The sequence below is a fragment of the Vigna angularis genome, chromosome 10 (assembly GCF_016808095.1).
Source record: "Vigna angularis cultivar LongXiaoDou No.4 chromosome 10, ASM1680809v1, whole genome shotgun sequence".
NCBI lineage: Eukaryota > Viridiplantae > Streptophyta > Magnoliopsida > Fabales > Fabaceae > Vigna > Vigna angularis.
The window spans coordinates 16753187-16772984 of NC_068979.1; the positions used below are offsets into that span (position 1 = coordinate 16753187).

Consider the following 19798-nt stretch of genomic DNA (forward strand, 5'->3'; position numbering starts at 1 on the left):
TATGCATGAAATTTGATCAATGGCAAAGACAAAAGATAAACACTTTCAATGAAATATATGAATGAATATGTTGTTGGGGGTCAATTTCATCTCATCCACTCTCATACATTTTAGGAATTCAACATTCAAATCATCATTGTTAATGCCACTCTCTAAAGTACCATTCTAGATGGCTTCTCCCTAATCACGAGTTCATACAATTCCTAGCATTCCTAATGATTAGTTCATAAGTGCAGGAGCTTAACGACAACCAATATAATATTGGGAGAAATTCCCCGGATCTAGACTTCCTCGTACATGTCCGTATCGACAAAACCAATAATCATGCATTGAATGAGTTAAACTATGCAAGCATTGAGCAAAGAGGAAAAACCCTAACTAATGATGAAAGAAAGCATAAATCTTAGATTAAGATGCAAGCATAAATTCCATATATGAGAGCTTCAAGAGATTACATTGATTCCCCAACAAACATACAAGGTTTAGTTCACCATATTCATGGTGAACCTAGATGAATTACAATGAAAGTATGAAAGAATAAACCCTAAAAAGGTGAAGAGGTAGCCTGAGCATCCAAGATCCTCCTTCAAAGGGGTGGAAGAGAGAGTGTTTGCCTCGTTTCTGCCAAAGATCCTAACCCTAGGAAACCCTAAAGCTTAAATACCATTCGTAAATTACAAAAAGTCAAGCCCAAGCCCATTAAAGTGCCGCTCAGCGGTAAAATACCGCTCAGCGGTGATTGCGCGTCTCGTTTTCTCCCCTCAGCGGCCATTTTACCCCTCAGCGGTCCTCCCGTGAGCTTCTGAGTGCCGCTCAGCGGTAAACTGCCGCTGAGCGGTGACTTCGACTTCTTCTTTTTGCACTCTTCGATTCCTTTTATGATTCTATCTCTCTCCTTCTTCACTTCTTTCACTAAATTCACCTTAAAACCTGCACAAAAACACTGAAATCAAGCATAAACCTGTCCAGCTCTCTTATTTCTGAAAATATGGATAAAAGTATGATTTCAAGCTAGTTTCTAAGTCTAAAGGTTGCTTTTAGTATCAATTTTAAGCATGAAAATAACAGTTTTTCAACTGTTATGATTAGTTCACCATATTCATGGTGAAACTAGATGAATAATAATGAAAGAATGAAAGATAAAACCCTAGAAAGGTGAAGAGGTAGCCTAAGCATCCAAGATCCTCCTTCAAAGGGGTGGAAGAGAGAGTGTTTGCTTCGTTTCTGCCAAAGATACAAACCCTAGGACGTCCTAAAGCTTATATACTATTCTAAAATTACAGAAAATTTAGGCCCAAGCCCATAAGTGTGCCGCTCAGCGGTAAACTACCGCTCAGCGGTAAGTGCGCGAGCTCGGTTCTTCCCCTCAGCGGCCATTTCACTAGTGCAGCGAGGGGCTTTTACCGCGGTTATTTTTCACTATACGTCGCGGTTTACGAACCGCGACATATTCAGCCGCGGTAGTAAGTGAGAGACTTTAGGCCGCGGTTATGACCGCGGTATATAGGTTTGCGGAATATGCCGCGGTTGTCCAAGGAACCGCTGCCTAAATCCATTTTTTTAAAAAAAAAAATTTGTCCGCTATACAGTATATGCCGCGGTTCTTGCACTAACCGCGGCCATATGTCTCATTTTTAAAAAAAACGAAACACTATATGCCGTAGTTGTGGTTACAACCGCGGCATATTCCCCTGCACTTTTTTAAAATTGCAGGTCTGTTTTTGTGATATCCACTACCACAAAAACAGACCTGCATATAAAAACATGTACACAAATTCAATTTGAACATAACAAACACATGTTGAAATGTATTTCAACATCAAATAAAGTACAAAGTCTAAGAAAATTCAATCTAATCAAATGCAATGTTGTCTAAAGTACAAAGCATAGTTGTCTTGCATAGACATAACAAGAAGTTGCCAATGGCGTCTGAAGTTCATAATAACGTAACTTTTAAATATTAAAATCACATATGGAACATTATTATGTTAACAAAATTCACTTACCCGGATATATAAGGCAAAAAGTATATTTTCTTGCCCCTTCCAAAACTTCTTATCAAATTCATGTTGATCTGCTCAAAATCATTTGATTCATGAATTGATTGGGGATCAATGAATCCATAATCATCAGAACGCCCCAACTTGTTACTGACCCTAGACATATACCTGAAATTAAAAATTAACTTTGATATAAGGATACTTGATATATAAATCAATTTTATATATAAATAATTGGTCATAGACTTACATCGTCCATAGTTGAATAATTGAAATATTCAACTCTTGTGTTCCCGACGCAAGCTCACGGACATCTTGGCTATTAAGGTATATTGGGACCTCAGAGCCTGTCCCAAATACATTAGCATCATACTCAACCTCCAAAGGCTTATCATTAAGGATGTCAGCAAGTAGATGCAATGAAGAAAGAGCGTCATCCTCAGATAGAGGAATCTTCTCTTGTGCCTGCGTCTGTTGTTACATGAAAAGATAAGATAAGTTTTGACATCAAAAACCTTTAAAATTGAGAAGTGTAAAGAAGATTTTCATACCGAGGGGTCAGAAACTGGTTTAACCAAAAATTTAGGCCAAGTGATAAACGACTTATATGCTTGTTCCACAGTGAAAATCTCTTCCGTGGACAGAGGAACCGAGGCATCTGGTATGATCATTTCATCCACTGAGACCTTCACCTCATCCTCTAATAGTTGCATACCATGACATACAGTCGCTGACCTAAACTCTGTTCCACGAGCTACCAGAACCATCTCAGTATCCTCTAAAATGTATAGCAGACATGGACTACCATCGTCCATGTCATCCTCTGGGATGGCTGATGCGGAACAACTTCCTTTCCCGCTTCTCCCTGTCAGAGTAAATGTTAGATTATACAAAAGATAGAAATAATTGCACATAAATGTTTATTAAGTTTACCTGTGGGAGGGGGAGGGATAACATGTTCCTCTATAGGAGACGGCACCGGGCGCATGCTCTGAAACTGCTGCTGGAACATGACGTGGAATTCAGCCCTCACCTCGGCCCTGATCTCCTCTCTAAGGTCTTCTCGGACCTTTTTTGTGATCTCTTCTGTCATCCTTTGTGTATCGCTGTATGAATATGAAGGCTGACGAGAAGAGCTCCCAAAATAATCTTTAATTCCTACTCCAGGACCTACAGCACGTACACGTCCAGGGTGCTCAGGTCGTCCAATCGCAGCAGCAAGAATATCCTGGCGACCCTCTGGAGTGAATTGGCCTTGGGAGCTCTGCTCAACCAAGGCGTCCTGTAACATTACAAAACACCATTATTCTTTAAATAGTTTAATGTAGTATGTATAATGAAAATACTTATTATTTTACGAATAGTGATAACTTACAATTCTTTCAGAAATCTCTCATGTAGTGTCGGAAGAGTAGGTGCCCGATGGTCGCATACGGGCCAACTTCCATTTCTCATGTCTAGACGGTGGAGAAGGAGGCTGAGGAGGGCTACCACCCTGAGATGGTGGTATAGCATCTGCCTTTTGCTTGAGGATTTTCTCCTCAAGCTTCCTATACCCACCACGAGATAATAGGTGGGGGTTTTTGTTGTGAGCACTTGTTCCTTGTGCTTTGCTTCTAATTGCCTGTCACATACACATTAATTAATTAGTTCATATGATATATATTTGTTAATGAGGAATTGAATAATATGAACTACACTAACCTGCCATTCCTCTGACATCCGACTCTCTTTAAAAAGCCGCCAAGTCTCCTCATCAATGGAGTTATATGAAATGATGAAGTTGTTCCAACTAGAAGGAAGGATTGAATGCAGCGGGAGGTTGAATCCAGAGATGGCAGCAGGGATGAAGAATGGAAATGCAGTGCAGACGTTGAATTTAGAGATGGCAGCAGAGATGAAGAATGAAAATGCAGTGGCATAGGTGATGGTAGAGGAGCTTTTTGGAAGGTGGATAACTAGCTCAGGAGGCCTTCCACTGGAAGGAAGCTAGATGGAGAAGGGAAGCTCATTTGTAGTGACTTTTGGGCAGAGTTTTAGGTGCTGGAAAATACATCAGCAGAGTAAAATTCCATATATTCAAAAGTAATCTACAAGCTTTGCCTATGAGATTTTATAGATCAATCTCAAGGCTTAAGCAAGCAATTTACACGTTTCAGATCTGAACCCATGTGCTAAATGTGTGGCTTCTAAAACACGTGACAAATGAGTTTTATGTGGAGAAAACAATTACTAATGCAGCCCCATAGAAGGATAAGCACACCCCTTCTTGTATAGAAATGTCTATTTTACCCTTCTCCATGTTTTGGAAGATTTGGAATACCTTCTTGTTCTCCAATTTTCCATCCAAAGATAGCAAATAGTACTTGACCTTGGGGAGAATATTCATCTTGGAGCTTTTTGGCCATTCCTCTTGTGATGGGTCCTATGGTGTTAGACCTTCTTGTATCATCTCCTCCCTCTTGAGAAGGATTTGTCCTCAAATCCAAAAGATCTTCATCTTCACTATCAAATCCTGCAAAAGGTTTAAGATCAGATACATTGAAGGTAGCATGAACACCATATTCAGGAGGAAGATCAAGTTGATATGCATTGTTATTAATCCTCCTGATCACTCTAAAAGGTCCATCTCCTCTAGGATTGAGTTTGGATTTTCTTAGTTGAGGAAATCTTTCCTTTCTAAGATGAATCCAAACTAAATCTCCTTCATTGAAGATTAACTCTTTCTTGCCCTTATTATGTTGCTTGGCATATTTCTCATTTTGTTGTTGAATTTGAATTTTAACCCTTTGATGTAAATCTTTGATAAATTTAGACTTAGATACCCCATCTTGATGAATAAAATCAATAGAATTTGGAAGGGGTATTAAATCCATGGGTGTCAAAGGATTAAAACCATAAACAACTTCAAAAGGAGATAATTTAGTAGTTCCATGAACTACTCTATTGTAGGCAAACTCAACATGAGGTAGGTACTCATCCCAAGATTTGTGATTTCCTTTAAGAACTACCCTTAGTAAAGTGGAAAGAGATCTATTGACTACTTCAGTTTGACCATCTGTTTGAGGATGACAAGTAGTAGAAAAAGATAACTTAGTCCCTAATCTAGACCATAAGGTCCGCCAAAAGTGACTAAGAAATTTTGTATCTCTATCCGAAACTATTACCTTAGGTAACCCATGAAGTTTAACCACATCTCTAAAGAATAACTTTGCAATGTTGCTTGCATCATCTACTTTGTGGCAAGGTATAAAATGAGCCATTTTGCTAAATCTATCTACCACCACAAAGATAGAATCAAAACCCCTAGAAGTTTTGGGAAGTCCTAACACAAAATCCATACTTATTTCTTCCCAAGGGGTGGAAGCAACATTCAAAGGAGTATAAAGTCCATGAGGCATTGATTTAGATTTAGCTTCTAAACAAGTTATACACTTAAAGCAATGCCTTTGAACATCCCTTCTCATGTGAGGCCAAAAGAATTTTTCTTTCAACATGCCAAGGGTCTTTTCTACCCCAAAATGTCCCATTAATCCTCCCTCATGTGTCTCTTTAACAAGGAGTTTTCTATGTGAACCTTGAGGAATGCAAATTTTTCCTTCTTTAAAAAGATACTCCTCTTTCACATAGAATCCTCCTTGAGGTTTATTGAGACATTCCTCATAGATATGAGCAAAATCAAGATCTTGTGAATATAATTCAAGAATGTTATTAAATCCAAGAATTTGAGCTCCCAATGTGGCTAATAGATTAATTTTTCTTGACAAAGCATCAGCCACCACATTGGTTTTTCCTTTCTTGTATTTAATAACATGAGTGAATTGTTCAATGAATTCCAACCACTTAGCATGCCTCTTTTGTAACTTGTGTTGACTCTTCAAATACTTAAGTGATTCATGATCACTATGAATGATAAACTCCTTGGCAACAAGGTAATGTTCCCAAGTTTGAAGAGCCCTCACAAGTGCATAGAGTTCCTTGTCATAGGTGTGGTAATTACAAGAGGCACCATGAAGTTTTTCACTAAAGTATGCAATTGGGTGTCCTTCTTGTAATAATACGGCACCTATGCCAAATCCTGAAGCATCACATTCTAGCTCAAAAGTTTTGGAAAAATTTGGCAAAGCTAGAATGGGTGCTTGTGTGAGCTTCTCTTTGAGTAGCTCAAAAGCCTTTTGTTGTTTATCCCCCCAATGGAATGTAACATCTTTTTTCACCAACTCATTGAGGGGTGAAGCAAGACTAGAGAAGTTAGGAACAAATCTTCTATAAAAGCTTGCCAACCCATGGAAGCTCCTTACTTCTCCTACATTCTTTGGAGGAGGCCAATCTTGGATGGCCTTTATTTTTTCTGGGTCCACATGAACCCCATTTTTGGTGACCACAAATCCAAGAAATATGACACTATCAACACAAAAGGTACACTTGTCAAAGTTTGCAAACAATTTGTGTGTTCTAAGAATTGTTAAAACAACTCTTAAATGATTTTCATGAGTTTGTAAATTTTGACTATATACCAAGATGTCATCAAAGTAGACAACTACAAACTTCCCAATGCAATCCCTAAGGACATGATTCATAAGTCTCATGAATGTGCTTGGAGCATTGGTAAGACCAAAAGGCATAACTAGCCATTCATATAATCCAAACTTGGTCTTAAAGGCAGTTTTCCATTCATCACCTTCTTTAATTCTTATTTGGTGATAGCCACTTTTTAAATCTACCTTTGAAAATATTTGTGCTCCATGCAATTCATCCAACATATCATCAAGCCTAGGAATGAGATGTCTATACTTGATTGTGATGTTGTTGATAGCTCTACAATCACAACATATGCGCCACTTCCCATCTTTTTTTGGTACAAGCAACACTGGTACAACACATGGACTTAGACTCTTTTGAACTAAGCCTTTATCTAGCAACTCTTGTACTTGTGTCTCAATCTCCTTAGTTTCTTGGGGGTTTGTCCTATAGGCTGGCCTATTAGGAAGAATTGCCTCTGGAATGAAATCAATTTGATGTTCAATTCCTCTTATGGGTGGAAGCCCTTTTGGAATTTCTTGTGGGAATAGATCATCAAATTCTTTCAAAAGTTTTTGAATGGAAGGAGAAGGAGTTGAAGTCTTTGAATCACTAGATGTGCATGTAAGTGTCCCTTGACAAAGAAGAAGATATGAAGGTTGCTCAACTTGAAGTGTATTGATTAAAGTCTTTTTGTTTAAAAGGACTTCATGTTGAGTGACCTTAGGTGGCACACTTGTTGCTATACCCTCCTTTCTTTTTGACTTTTTCTTTTGATCATGTTCTTGCTTTCTTAAAGACTTCATTTGTGCTTGATCCTTAGCCACTTGGGTAGGAGTCAAAGGATGAAGCACAAACTTCTTGTCCTTTTGATGGATAGTGATGGTATTGGTTAGACCATGATGGATAGTTTGATGATCAAATTGCCATGGTCTCCCCAATAACACATGACATGCTTCCATGGGAACTATATCACACAAAACTTTATCTTTGAAGTTCCCAATGGAAAATGCCAACTTCACTTGATTCTTGACTATTATATCCCCATCTTCATTTAGCCAATGAAGTTTATAAGGTTTTGGATGGGGTATAATATCAAGCTTCAACTTCTCAACCAACCTTGTGCTACAACAATTGCAACAAGATCCACTATCAACAATGAGAGAACAATGATTTTCTTGAATTTTACATCTTGTGTGAAAGATGTTCTCTCTTTGTGATAGGTGATCAAGACTTGGTTGGTTGCTAAGTATTCTTCTCACCATGAGAAGTTGCCCATCATCAGCATATATTTCCTCTTCCCTTTCTTCTTCCTCACTCTCACTTGTACTAGTTGGGGTGTCACTTTCACTACTATAAATGTCCTTGCCTTTCAAAATGATGTTTCTTTTTGTAGGACATTGAGTAGCTACATGACCCCTTGCTAGACATTTGAAGCATTTGATTTCACTTGTTCTGGTGTGTGAGGGTGTCTCTTTCTTGGGTCTCTCTTCTATTTTGGCTAGAGGTTTAAATGGCTCTTTTTCTTTAAAAATTTTCTTTTCAAAAGTAGGTTGAACTTGAACTCTTTTAGAAGAAGATTTTCTCAAGTTTTGTTGTTCTATCTTTATACACATTTGAACAAGATCATTCAAATCTCTATAAGGTAGAAGTTCAACCCTATCTCTTATGTCAAAATTGAGCCCACTTAAAAATCTAGCTAAAGTAATTTCTGGACCTTCTACTATGCCTGCCCTCATCATATACAACTCCATCTTTTGTCTATATTCTTCAACTGTCATAGACCTTTGTTGTAACCTTTGGAGTTTATCCATGAGTTCTCTATTGTAGTAGGAGGGAATGTGTCTCCTCCTAAGGGCAGACTTGAGATCATTCCAATAGTGAATGGGAGGGGCATGATGTCTAAGCCTCTCTTGGACCAAGGCAGTCCACCAATACATTGCATACCCTTGAAAGCTTAGGGTAGCTAGAGAGACCTTCCTCTCTTCACTCACTTGGTGGCATTCAAACAATTGTTCTACCTTCATCTCCCAATCAAGATAAGCCTCTACATTGTCCTTCCCATGGAAGTGAGGCAACACAACATGGACTTCTTTAGGGGGTGGGGGTGCATGAGAATTTCTCCTATGCCTCCTAGAAGTAGAAGGCTGATGAGGGTAATAATCACCCAGACTCAAAGACATCCCTCCCTCTTGAGAGTTTTCACTCTGACTTCCCCTAGACTTACTTTTCCTTATCAATCTTAACTCATCTTGAATAACAGCATTTTGAAGCTCTCGATTGGCTTTCTCTTCATTCATTTCTCTTCTTATTTCCTTGAATTCATTAACTAAAGTTTGAAGAGAAAAATGTTCTTTTTCACTATCACTAATCCTAGGAGAATGCCTTCTAGACATTATGATGGACTTAAATGTTATTCTTGAAGTAAAGACTAGAGATTTTCGCTTGAAAGCAACATTCCAGGTAAGGGAGGTGATTCACTAGGAATGCTTAAGTACCAAGCCTTATCCTTGCCAAATATGCTTTTTGCTACTTACTAGAGTCCTTAGATCAAAATCACTCTTAAATCCACTTAAGTCTTAAAGACAACAAAGAAAACACAAAGCAAAGAAAAGACACAACCTAAACTCTAAATTCGGACCCCTAAGAGAGCTTCCTATTCGCACAAAATATATACTATTTAGTCGAGAATGGGAAAAGCACTTAAAGTGATGTCTCCTAGGTGAGGCTTAGACTTTGGATCTAAGACACACTCACCGTCTACCAATTTTAAAGTGATGAGACTTTTAGTCAAGTTAGCAAATGAGAGAAGAACACTTATGAGCTCTTCCACTTCACTTGCTTGAAATGGCCAACTTACAAGAATGAAAAAGAAAATAAAAAAAAAATACAATGGAAACAACAAAAACAAAAATTTGGAAGAACACTAGGTAGTTTAATGTGGCAGCTTTGGTTGCTCTCAAACAAGTAATGAATCAGGATTGATTCATGCAAATCTCTCAGCTGTAGAGTGAACTATGCTGCTGTTGCAGCAACCAAAATTCATGCAGACCAGTGAAAAACGTGGTACTGCTGCACCAAAAATCAACTCCAAAGTTGATCTTTCCTTGCTCCAATCCACTGCCTAAGATGCTACCAATGTTATGGAACCACCTGAAATACTTATGCACCCAACAAAGAGCTCATACAAACCACCAATAACCAATTATTAAGCCAGAAAATCAACACTGCTGCTGCCAGAAAACTATTAAACCAGAATGCACAACTTAAATCAATCAATTAATCGGTTTCCAATGAATGGTGGCACTCAAAATGAACTTAGGAAAGGATCTAGAGTGGATTTAAAAAGCAAGAAACAAAGATAAGTTGCAGCTATGATCAATTCGAAACCAAATTTAAACTAGGCAAAGTGTTTGACAAAATGCCTAGCAGAAGGCTGAAAAAAAAATGTGCATCAGAGTTTTAAATTTTTGCTTGGCACTGGTTCACACAGCTTTTTACAGTGCAGTTTATGGTAAGATTTGAATTGTGCACTTCTTTTAATTCAATTGAACCAAGCTTTTGCTACCAATTCTGAACTAACTTTGATGCAGTAATCACAACAAGCTTTCAAATTAAAAATTCTACAACTATACCAGAAAAAGATGCTTAAAATTTGGTAGTTTGAATGGTCATTTTGCACAAACGAATTTGGACTCGTAACTTTATGATTTGAGCAAATTTGTTTTACCAAATATGACTTGTGCAAACTGCCAGCAGAGGCTAAATGCTTGTAAATCAAAATTTTACTAGTTCAGTTGCCTTTTAACACCAAATTTGACCAATTAACTAACCAAACTTCAGCAGAGGATTCAAACTGAATTGTAAACAACTTTTATGACTCCAGGACAACAAATGAAACTTGAACAAGACTCTAGGAATGACTGAAAAGATGTCCAAATATGAATTCTAATCTGGACAGATTCAAAATCATGAAAACCAGAAACAAAAGAAAACTCATTCAATAGAAACAATGCAGATCGGTCCAACTGCTGTATCAAGTGATTTCTGGATTATACAAAATGATGCAACCAGATTTATTGTCTTAGACAATTCACTGTTCAAATGGTATGCACTCATTATAATTGCATTACATCAACACAGCCAGGAATGATGTTTCTATATAGTGCAGTTTCAGAAAATGAAAAACCAGATTTCAACCAGATTTGAATATGCATCAATTGGCACCGTACTGTGATGGATTTCAAGATACACTGAGCTCTTTAATCATTGCTCATCTGATGTGCTTCTATTGAAAATCCAATCAAACACAACAGATTTATCCCCAAACCAGTCTCAACTCAGAAATGTGACAAAATAAACCAAAACACATTACTGGACATGACAGCATTAGATTTCCAAATTAAAAGACTCAAAGCAAAGAAGTGAACCGATTAAAATGATGAAAAAAAATCAAGTAAAAGCTGGAACAAAGAAACGATGTAAATGAAAACTACTAGAATTGAAGAGAGTAATGAAACAGTGCACAGATTCAAGAAAAACACGAAGGAAGTGTTTATGACAGTATAGAATGGAAAGAACACTTAGCTGGAGCGTGATGCAGAACCAGGCTCTGATACCACTTGATGAAGTTGTTCCAGCTAGAAGAAAGGATTGAATGCAGCGGGAGGTTGAATCCAGAGATGGCAGCAGGGATGAAGAATGGAAATGCAGTGCAGACGTTGAATTCAGAGATGGCAGCAGAGATGAAGAATGAAAATGCAGTGGCATAGGTGATGGTAGAGGAGCTTTTTGGAAGGTGGATAACTAGCTCAGGAGGCCTTCCACTGGAAGGAAGCTAGATGGAGAAGGGAAGCTCATTTGTAGTGACTTTTGGGCAGAGTTTTAGGTGCTGGAAAATGCATCAGCAGAGTAAAATTCCATATATTCAAAAGTAATCTACAAGCTTTGCCTATGAGATTTTATAGATCAATCTCAAGGCTTAAGCAAGCAATTTACACGTTTCAGATCTGAACCCATGTGCTAAATGTGTGGCTTCTAAAACACGTGACAAATGAGTTTTATGTGGAGAAAACAATTACTAATGCAGCCCCATAGAAGGATAAGCACACCCCTTCTTGTATAGAAATGTCTATTTTACCCTTCTCCATGTTTTGGCAGATTTGGAATACCTTCTTGTTCTCCAATTTTCCATCCAAAGATAGCAAATAGTACTTGACCTTGGGGAGAATATTCATCTTGGAGCTTTTTGGCCATTCCTCTTGTGATGGGTCCTATGGTGTTAGACCTTCTTGTATCATGAACTACATGGACTTTTATGTTTAAGGTGTCCAAAGATGTATCTTGATGTCAACTTGCTTTTAAAGTTTCTGAAATTTTCTGCAACAGTTGACAAACACTTATTTCTAAGTGTTGTGACATTTGGAATGTCAAATGTCAGCTGAAAAAAACATAATAAAGTTATATTAGTACAAAATTATCAATATAAACAAATTTTAATTCAAATGCTATTAACTAACTTACCAATATATCGTTCCAAATAATGTTCCGATCAACCTCGGACACATGATCAAAAGATGGAATGAGAATGCTAATCTTATCACGTGCCACCACTCCAAGGTATGATCGGAAGTCATCTGCATGGGGGCCAGTTGCCATACCCGTGGTGACATTCACATTCACCGGAGTTCTTTCACCACTATTTTTCCTGATCAATAGTTGTTTCATCCTAGTGGGTCCTCTAGTGGATCTGGTTGGGGGAGCCTCATCCCCTGAAGAATGTGGATGATCAGCCATATATCTGTCAAAATAAATAACAACATTAAATATTATTTCAAGACTTATGTAATATCATATAAATTAACAAAACATGTAATAGTAATCATAGGAAATGTATAAAAGGAAAACTTATGTTATATTAATAAAATACTTATACAGAAATTGAAAATTCATACATAAAGATATGGATTCATCATATGTATATTCCCTCATCATGATCTGACCGAATTGCATGTACATCATCGTCAACTAGAGATTGGTCATCTAAATTTGTTGTAGTTTGAAATGAATGGTTGTCAGCAATATGAATATTAATCAGATTGTCTTCGTTAACTTCAATTTGTTTTTTGCCTTGAAGAGAAACATACCAATGGTCAGACGCAGGATCCTTGACATAAAAAACTTGAGATGCTTGATGTACCATGATAAGCGGTTCGTCTCGGTAACCCACCTTGCGAAAATCAATCAGTGTCATACCCGAGTCATCTATTTTCACACCACTCTTATTGTCAAACCACTTACACTTGAACAATGGAACAAAAAACTTGGTGTAATCAACCTCCCATATCTCTTCTATTATACCATAATATCTCATTGATCCAAGTACAGGAGATTGATCTTTTGATGTGGAAAATTGAAGTGACTCAGCTTCTAAACTGACTCCACTATTTTTGTACTGTGCTTTTATCATCCAAAGTCTTCGTATAGAATGTGCAATTATTGACTTCATAACCTGTACAACACACGACATCAAACTCCAAACCATTTGCAAGCCACAATAAAGGTTCAGAAGAATGTGGCTCTTTGTCAATTTCATATTTGAACCAAGACATAAATGTTTTGTTATGCTCCATCAATTGCCATTTCTCTGATTGTCTTGGATTTTTATTCTTAACAATGGCTTTGTGTTCTTCCAAAAAAGGGATCACCTCATTTGTGTTTTTCAATATATAAAGATGCGCTTGCAACAATTCTTCGCGATCTTTTGTCACCACATTGACACCTCGGATGCTCTTACTTGTAGAAAATTTATTCAACCATGTTGTGCGAGGAACTCCTATTGGATTCGTTGATGTCATGTAATCTGAACAAAACTCGATACTTTCTTCAGCAATATACCTTTCAATCATCGAACCTTCAGGACGATATGGATTTTTAACGTACCCTTTCAAAATCTTCATATAACGCTCAATAGGATACATCCATCTTAAGTATACCGGTCCGCACAACTTGATTTCTCTAACCAAATGAACAAGTAAATGTACCATGATGTCAAAAAAAGATGGAGGGAAAAACATCTCTAGTTGACACAAGATGATAACAATCTCGCCTTGAAGTTCATCTAACTTTGTAGGATCGATGGCTTTACTACATATTGACGAGAAAAATGAACACAACCTGTTTATGGTGTGCCTAACATTTTTGGGCAAAATTCCACGAATAGCCACCGGTAACAACTGTTGCATTAAGATGTGACAATCGTGAGACTTCATGCCAACAAGCTTTAAGTCCTGCATCGAGACTAAACTCTTCATATTTGAAGAGTATCCTTGTGGTACTTTGATACTCTTTAAACATACACAAAAACTTATCTTCTCTTGTCTAGACATTGTGTAACATGCAGGGGCCAAATAAGTACGTTTACCAATCTCCTTGGGTGCCAACTCTTCTCGGATATTCATGTCAACCAAATCCAAACGAGCATTCACTCCATCATTTGTCTTTCCCTGAATGTTGAGTAATGTACCAATCAAGCTATCACACACATTCCTTTCTACATGCATCACATCTATGCAATGTCGAACATCTAACTTTGACCAATATGGAAGATCAAAGAATATTGATTTCTTCTTCCAAGGGGTCGTTACAGATGACTTCTTGGATGTTTTCCCAAATACATGATGTATTTTATTAACTTTTTCAAGAACTTGAAGGCCAGTAAGTGGATTTGGTGCTTCGTCCCTCTCTTGATCTCCATTGAATGCTTTTTTTAACCTTCGATATGGATGATTACGTTTTAGAAATCTCCAATGACGCAGATACACCGTCTTTCTTCCATGTTTCAATTGATGAGCTGCAGTGTTTTCTTCACATATAGGACACGCTTTATGACCCTTGACACTGTATCCTGACAAATTACCATAAGCAGGAAAGTCATTAATGGTGCAAAATAACATTGCACGCATCATAAAAGTCTCTGAAGCGAATGCATCAAATATTTCAACCCCATCAACCCACAAAACCTTCAAGTCTTCAACTAGTGGGCTTAGATAAACATCTATGTCATTTCCAGGCTGCTTTGGACCAGATATCATCATAGACAACATCATGTACTTCCTCTTCATGCACAATGCAGGAGATAAGTTGTAAATTATCAATATAACTGGCCAACAACTGTGATTGGTACTCAGATTACCAAATGGGTTCATTCCATCAGTGGCTAAACCAAGCCTAAGATTTCTACACTCTTTACCAAATTCGGGGAATTGTCGATCAATATTTTTCCATTGCTTTGAATCAACTGGATGACGAAGCAGCCCGTCAATTTTTCTCTCATCTGCATGCCATCTAAGGTTTTTAGCATCTTTGGGATTCGCAAACAAACGCTTAAGTCTGGGCACTATTGGAAGGTACCAAACTACTTTCAAAGCAGATCCATTTTTTTCTATCTGACCATTATCTTCACTATTGTTTTTTGACTTGTATCGTGATAAGCCACATTTTGGACACTTTGTCAAAAATTCAAACTCTTTCCTATACAAAATGCAGTCATTGGGACAAGCATGTATCCTTTTATACTCCATACCCATTGGACAAAGAATTTTCTTCGCATCATAATTACGAGTGGGCAGTGTATTTCCATCTGGCAACATTTCATTCAACAACGTCAACAGTTCTGTAAAACTCTTATCAGTCCATCCATTGCTCGCCTTCAAATTCATGAGCCTTAACACCGCTGACAAACGTGTGAACTTAGTTGAACCGACATACAAAGGTGTTTCCGCATCAGTCGACATCGTCTCATACACATGAGCTTTGGCAAAATTTTCTGCTCCAACATCGCGGATCATGTCCTCCAATTTTTCTTCATCCGGTCGATCTTCTTCCATGGTGGAATCAGTAACATTTACAGTTTGAGAGTCAGTGGGAAAATGCATTTCTTCGCCGTGCCATATCCATGTTGTATAGCATCTTAGGAAACCATCACATATAAGATGTTCTCTAATTTGAGTTGCGTTCAACTTTCTCCCATTCAAACAGTTCACACAAGGACATCTAAACTTCACTTCATCATCACTTCTCCCCTCATTACGTTGCGCAAATTGTATAAATTCGTCTACACCTCTCTCGTACTCAACACTAATACGTGGTAAATTAATCCAATTTCGATCCATATTCCTAAATATTACATAAAAAGATAAGCTACTAAACATCAAACTTGCAATTTCATACATATCATTGAAACTTAGTGAATAATATTTTAAGGTTTATAAATAATGCAAGAACTACAACACACATTACCAAAACTATAGCAAAAACTATACCATACATTACCAAAACTATAGCAATTTCATGCATTACCAAAATTTTAGCAAAAACTATACCATACATTACCAAAACTATAGTAATTTCATACATTACCAAAACTATAGCAATTGTTATTATGCAAAAACTAATGAAGAAATCATGTTAAGAATGCAAAAGGGCATAAATACCTGGAACATGGGCGGCGAAAAAGCTTGGTGCAACAAAGGGGAATGGCAGCGGAGAGGAATGACAAGCGTTTCAAACGATTTTGATCAGCTAAAACTATTTCTTATCGTCAAAAATGGGAAATGACCGAACAATTTTGAGTTTAAACGGTGAAGAAACGAGGGAACTGAGATGACAGGGGCTCGGCGGGAGAAGAAAACGCAAAGTCCAACGAGCTTCTGCGCGAACAAGACGATACTGTTCCAAAGTTTTATTTTTTAACTCTGACTGGGGAATCTACCGCGGTTCACTAGTTAACTGCGGTATAAGATGGTTATATGCCGCGGTTTCACAACGAACCGCGGCCTATACTCATTAAAAAAATAACCTAAATGGCATTTTTGAAATTATTTTTAAACTATATGCCGCGGTTCGGCGGGCAACCGCGGTATATTCCTCTAAATATTTAAAATTCATTTTAAATTTATTTCAGGTAGGAGAATAGGTCGCGGTTACTCTGAGAACCGCGGCCTATACCTCTGTAACTTGCTGAATACAACTGTCTCCCCAACTGCCTTTTGGGGAATATCAGTAGATGACAGGGGGTATATGCCGCGGTTGCACAGAGCAACCGCGGCATATACCCCTGTAACTTCTGAAATTCTTTGACTGACGGAGAAGTTCAGAAGTTACTGCGGTATATGCTGCGGTTTCCCAGAGACCGCGGCATATACCCCTGTAACTTCTGAAATTCTATGACTCAGTCAGCCCCTGCAATAAATTGGCAGGGGTATATGCCGCGGTGTTCCAGAGAACCGCGGCATATACGCTGTTATTTAATTTTTTTTTCAGACGTGGCGTCAAAGGGGATGGTTGACTGGCGTATATGCCGCGGTTCCTCTCTGAACCGCGGCATAGTCCTTCGATTTATTTACAAAACTGCCACCGCGCACCATTATGCTGCGGTTTCTAGTGAACCGTGGCATAATGTGCGCTGTAAAAACCCAATTTTTTACTAGTGTTTTGCCCCTCAGCAGATCCCCCGTGAGCTCTTGAGTGCCGCTCAGCGGTAAACTGCCGTTGAGTGGTAGTTGCGGCTCCTCCTTTTGCACTTTTTGATGTCTTTTCTGATTCCATCTCTCTCCTTCTTCACTTCTTTCACCAAATTCACCTTAAAACCTGCACAAAAACACTGAAATCAAGCATAAACCTGTCCAGCTCTCTTATTTCTGAAAATATGAACAAAAGCATGATTTCAAGCTAGTTTCTAAGTGTTAAAGGTTGCTTTTAGTATCAATTTTAAGCATAAAAATAACAGTTTTTCAACTGTTATCACCTAGTCCATTGAATCTTACAAACTCAGTTTTTGTGGTGTGATGGAGTATTTTTCTGCATAGGTTTCCATAACAAAGTCAGATTTTGAATGCTAGCTTTTCTATGTTGTGTGACAGTTTGAGCAAGTCTAAAATGATGTTTAAAACTTGCTAGCAGAGTTCAATTAGTGATATAATGGTCTAAGTGCATAATAGTATACTAAACCATCAATTTTGAGTCAAATTTGGGAAGTGGCAAGGTGTTTTTGAGTAACAATTTGGATTTGACCCTTTTCGGCCATGTTCAATTTTAGTTCTGGTCTATGGCATTATATATGTCATGCAACCCACATGGAGGAAGAAGATGTGCCTAAAGCCCAGAAGGCACGAAACTGTTGTTTACGTGGAAAGGTGCTTGCTAAGTGACCAAACCTTAAGAAATATCAAAAAAACAGTGATCACTCTGGTTGTAATAACAGCAAACATAATGTTTTGTTTAGGCCTTAATTAGTGTCACCGTACCACATTCTCATTCAGTTCTTACACCCCACTCTTTTTCCTTTATGCCAACTTCTTCCTCTCTTGTGGCCCCAACCCCTTCACCTATAATTCCAAATACCCTTCTTTCTTTCTCTCTCTCTCTCTCTATTTATTATCCTAAGAACAAAGAGTGTCAAAACAAACACTGATATAGAGTTATCACAAATGATAAAAAAGTTTGGAATTGAGTTTGATTCAACTTGATTTATGTTAATTTGCTTTATTAATATGATCTAGAGCATTTCCTAGGTTACATTTCAGTGCCTACTTCGTTTCTCAAATTTCTTAATTGCCTATTCAATCTTTGGCCATCCAAGATGTCAATTTCAAGTCTAAAATTTTCTATTGTCCAGTAACCAATTATGGTGCAGTTTATGATCTTCTTTGATGCACCTTCATGTGTGATTTTTTATTACTGTGAAGACTTTGTGGTTCAATCTAGTAGCTTCAATGTTACCAAAAGAGTGTTTCTCAATCTGTTTTGAAGTAGCATCAAAATAAGTTTAAACTTTGAATCATCCAAGTATATTAGAGGTTGTTTGTACTTTACTGTTATATATCACATAACCTTTTAATTGTAACCATGATCTTTTTTGTTTTGTGTACTTGTGTTTACATACATACAGGTTCTGGTCTAGTGACAAGAAAACTAGGATCTAGATATCACTTATGTAGGAAACTGATTTCAAGAGAAAGAAACAGAAAAGAAAGAGGGAATAAGACCAAAACACAAGATAGAAATAGGGAAATGAGAGAAACTGAGAGAATTCTGCACTATATTTCAAGTGCTGAAAAATCAATTTTGCATAATCTAGTGCATCAAACAGCAGACAGAACACTCATTTTTTTGACCTTTGTGTGTCTAACTTGGCCTCATATCTTTGGCAATACGAGAGAGTGTTATGTGGACAGTTTTTAAACAGATAACAAACCTTTCTGATTTGAAAGGCCAAAACTGTTTACATTCATTTTGAGTATTGAAATAACTTTGATTAGGTGGACCAAAACCATGCTGATATGATCACATGCATCTTGCTTTACACAGGGAATTTTGAGCAGAAACTAAACTGTAGCAGTAGTGGGCAGTAACATAGCTTTTGTTTTCTTTGAATTTGTTTTTGAGTAATCTGATTTGTGATAGGTTAGATTTCTTTTAGTTTCATTTTAAGTTGTAAAAGGCCTTTTAAAAAGTCCAAGTAATTGGAAGAGTCCTTGGTTCTCTTTCTACTCTTGGCAACTTTCTTGCTTTAAATTTAGCATAGCTAGACAGGTGAGTGTGTCTTGTTAGCCAAAGCTACAAGCTAAATAGTCATCTGAACCTAAAGCTTCTTTTGTGTTGTATTCAAACAACCAATTTGGAAACATTGTAAACTTTTTTTAATGTACAAGACACTTGGGAATTGGAACAAAATTGACTTCAGTTGTTGAAGGCCAATTGCTCTGATTCTAGTCAAGAAGCTAATTGACGTAGAAGACATTACTAAACTGAAAAGGCTAATCTAAACCTACACATTCTATGATCTTACAAACATGGTAAGATGTCTCATGGCTAATTCTGACATATTACAACCAATGGAAGAGGCCATTGTACATGCTTTATTTTTTCAAATTCATCATTCACAAATTAAAGTACCAAAACAAACCTCTTACATATTTGGCAATCAGTTTCAAACCATTCACAACAAAGTTTGACAAACCTCAATGTTTACAATATCATAAAACATCAATCAGTATAACTTAATATTCAAACTCAACATTCACAACATCTAAGAACAAGATAAAATTCATGAAATAAGAATGAAAATAATAGGACATAATTACAATCATGCAATTTCAGTTTAGGTCCCCATACCTTTGCCTTTGCTTTCCTTTCCTAGTTAAGTCTTCTCCGTAGACTCTCGTCCTCCCTTTCTGGCCACAATCCAAACTCCTTTAAAAGCTCACCCTAACACA

At 37.5% G+C, this 19798-nt stretch overlaps 1 pseudogene; it reads left to right on the plus strand.

Moving 5' to 3' along the window:
* Positions 1 to 19798, plus strand: part of LOC128194413 (uncharacterized) — a 137125-nt pseudogene that overhangs the window by 35500 nt on the left and 81827 nt on the right.